This window comes from Charadrius vociferus, unplaced genomic scaffold, assembly GCF_000708025.1.
Source record: "Charadrius vociferus isolate BGI_N301 unplaced genomic scaffold, ASM70802v2 scaffold323, whole genome shotgun sequence".
Classification (NCBI taxonomy): domain Eukaryota; kingdom Metazoa; phylum Chordata; class Aves; order Charadriiformes; family Charadriidae; genus Charadrius; species Charadrius vociferus.
The window spans coordinates 643600-647355 of NW_009647692.1; positions in this window are offsets into that span (position 1 = coordinate 643600).

The following is a 3756-nucleotide window of genomic DNA, read 5'->3' on the forward strand; positions in this document are numbered from 1 at the left end:
AAAGAGACAATAAGTTGTATTTGTTTGACACAATTTTGAGTCCCCAGTGGGAGCACTTTAAATCTGTGCAATCCAGAGAGCGTTACCGTGCCTTTGGGGGGCCTCTTCCTTCCCTGCAGCTTTCCATCTCACGTAGAACCTCCTGTCCAGGCGTGATGCGGATCCCAGCTGAAAGTTAAGGCGAACTGTTCTGGGGTTATTTAACATACCTGGGTGGTCTTTGCTGTGGGCTTCCAGCAGCCGTGGGGCATCTGGCCGTTGTGCGCTGCCGGTTCTGTCTCAGCAGGACTCTTACGTGCCACGGCCGTGGGGAGCGTCGCTGACCCGCTGTGTTTTCCCAGCGGTGAGGGATGCACATCGCTGCTGGTCCTCAGAGGTCACTTTTGAGGCCGTTGTTCAGCAGTGAGGAGGGCGCGCTCCCTGCCTCGTGCCCCCCTTGTGCCCCTTTCCCCTGGGGGTGCCCGCGGCGTTTGTGCTCTGGAAGCCCCCGGAGATGTGTCCCGCGGGAATCGTGTCCGCGGGGGCTCTGCACTGCCCCTGGCCAGGGATGGGTGTCCCCCCCCCAGCAATCGCCAGCACGGTGCTGGGTGACCGCCCCGGCACAAAGCTGAGCCCCCGGCGCGGCCGGCTCGCCTGCGGGCAGCACGGGTCCTCGGAGCTGCAGCTCCCTTACTCCACCTTCTCCTTCTCTCAAATCTTTTTTTTCCCCTCGTTGCATTTACTGTAGAACGGGAAATCTTCATGATACAAATATTTTTGGTGATTTTCGTGCTTTGCTTTTGACCCGTGAAAACGTGTTTACAGCAAAGATTGGATAAACACCCTGAAAACAAACAACTGCGAATGTGGGGCTAATAGCACTAGCATAAAAATTAACATATGCAAAATTAAATGCTTCTAAAGTATTTGATTTCATTAGGGAATGTGGTGCCGATGAAAGCTGGCGAGCTGACAGCCCGCAGAGCTGAAATCTTCTGGCCACTGCAAGAGACGAGGGGAGCGTGCACGGTAACACCGCCGCCGTCCTGCACCTCTCCCGCCGCGCGGAGCAGCTCTCAGCCCGCCGGCACAGCGCCACACGGGACGGTTAATTCCTCCGCAGTTGCGCTCCCTCCCCTTCCCCTTCCCCTTCCCCTTCCCCTTCCCTTTCCCCTTCCCCTTCCCCTTCCCCTTCCCCTTCCCTTCCCACGAGCGGTCACGGGCGCCCGCAGGAGGCAGTCTGCTGGGACCCAGCCTGGCACCGTCACTCCGCTTCACCCCACAGAGGTCTCTGGGTGGAAGGAGCTCCCAGTCACTGGCACCAACCTGGGGACAACATACACCCGTAATCCGGGGGAGGAATCCTTCATAGCCAATTAGCAGTCTCTTGAGCGATCAAGTAGCCCTCAGCCTCCTTTATACCCGCTCCCAGAGGCTGTGGAGCTCAGGCCCCCCTGAGGAGGTCTTCTCTGTCCCCTCCGTCCCTTTACAGCCGCTCGTGGCCCCTTGCCCGCGGCCCGCGGTGCTGTCGGGGCTGGGGGTGATGCAGGCTCTCCCGCAAGCCCGGTGGCTGCCGGCCCGGGCGGCACCTCCAGGGCCACCCCAGCGGAGGGGTGCTGTGGTCTCCACTTCTGCTGCGGGGAAACGGCGCACGGAAAGTCAAGGCAGAGCTAAAATTAGGAGTGTCACACCCGGTGCAGTCCTTATTCCCCGAGACCATGCATTCTTAAAGGGTGATTAATATGATGTTTGGGAGAGGACATTAAGTGAGACATCGTATTTACAAAAAGGTTCCTAGTGGAGTATTCAAGAGAACAGGGATCCAGAGAGAGCGGAGCGTGTGTTGTTGGTAATGTAAAGGGACACCGTTATTTGTATTGCATCGCCAATACTCCATTAAGTCTGTTATTCACCTTGTTCTCGGGACAAACACTGTTTCATGTGAAGCCGTCTACCCATCAGCACCCATCAGCACCCGTCAGCACATCACTATTTCATGTTTTGTGCCTGAAAGGAAACAAGCTGCTGCTGAATCCTAACGACGCGCTGCAGCGGTGCCACCGACTCGGCACAGACCGGCGTCTCAGCGAGGGGGTCCCAGCAGCACCCCACTTGGCACCGCCGGCGGCGAGGCCGTTCCGCGCTGGCGACCCCGTCTCTGCCGGCAGGAGCCCGTTTGGGCTGGCGAGGACCAGTGCGCCCAGAGACGGGTCCGTTTGCCGGAGTTTATCCCCAGGATGCCAAGGCCTCTGTGTGCCGCCAGCTCTCGCTGGAGCTTTGCCGGCACGTCCCCTCTCCGGCCGGTCGCTGGAGCTGGTCACGGGAGAGGGGTCCCCGTGCCGGAGCCCCACTGCTCCCCCGCTCGCCGCCGGGCGGGTTCTGCCCCCGGAGCCATCGCCGGCGGCAGGTCGGGGTCCGGCCCGCATGGATCCCCCCTCCGGACTGGGATCCCCGGAAGGCTCTGAGAGCAGCCCGCTTCCCTCTTCCTCTGTATTAAGATTAATGTTTAAACAGCACTTGTCCTATAAATCTCTCTCGGAGGCTTTCCTCAGAACAAATAGTTAGCAGGAGAACAAGGCATCTATTTGAGAATGACAGGGTTCCCAATCTATTTATTAAGCAGGTAAGCGCTCTCTCTTGAAATGTCAGATTGACTCTTCGTCTTCCGCTGGATGCGGTTTCGAGTGCATTATGGCAGAATGTGTTCCCGCCTATATTTATTTACAAGGAGAAAGAGTCATTGAGATTAATTGCACAATTGAATATGCAATGTGGTAAATAGTTATTTGGAAATGATTGTTTGTGTTTAATTATGACATACAGGGTAAGTTTAACAGTCATAAATTTTTCATTGGATTGTAAATGCAAATGCACGCCTTGGAATATATCAGCGAAATACATAAATCAGGGTCTCCCCGTTCCGCAGCCTCCCGCAGCGTGACGCTCTCCATCCTCCGCAGCTTCCAGCCCCAGCGCCTGCTGGCGGCGGCCTTCTCCCCTCTCTCAGTGCCCCGCTCGAAAAGCTGTCAGTAGAAGTGGCCTGAGAGTGTCCTAGAAACCAGAAATGACTTGTTTCTGCTTGTTTTGTTCTCTGTAAAACAGGTCTTAAGGCAGAGCGGTGGCTTTAATGAGCAGAAGGGGATTAACTCCTCCTTACCAGGGAGGAGAAAGGACCGGAGGCTGAACCTCCCTTCCCGGCAGGACAGGAAACCTTTGTGTTTTCATGAAAGTGAGGTCTCAGCCAGGTTAGCTGGTCTTCCCAGCAATTGTTCTTTATCAGATGCACACAGAGACATGTTGTTGCTCTTGGTAGTTGCAGAAAATGAAAAATAGATGTGTAGGGGGAAAAAAGGGTTAATAGCAAGAAAAGATGTCCCAGAAAAAAATAAGAAAAAAAAAAAAAAGGAGAGTAGTAATAAAGAGGAAATTTAATTGAAATGGAAAACTTCCATGGGAAAAGGGAAAAGTGTTGTTGAGGGAGGCAGAGGTAGAACATTGTTTTCATCTAGTCTGCTCATTTGAGGGAAGAAGCAGTATTTCCCAGCTGTTTAAAAAACGGCATGATAATGAAAGATGAGTATTTTTCTGTCTCTGTATTTCTGAAGCTAATCTCTCATGGGACAAAATATATCACTCCGTGAATTTCATAATGTTTAATTTTGTATTAGGCAAAGAACAAACTGTTTCCATGTCGTACAATCACACACTCAGGCTTCCCGCACGCTTAAAGGCAAGCGCTCCTCTTCTGAGCAGCCACCTATGCCACCCAGCGAGAAC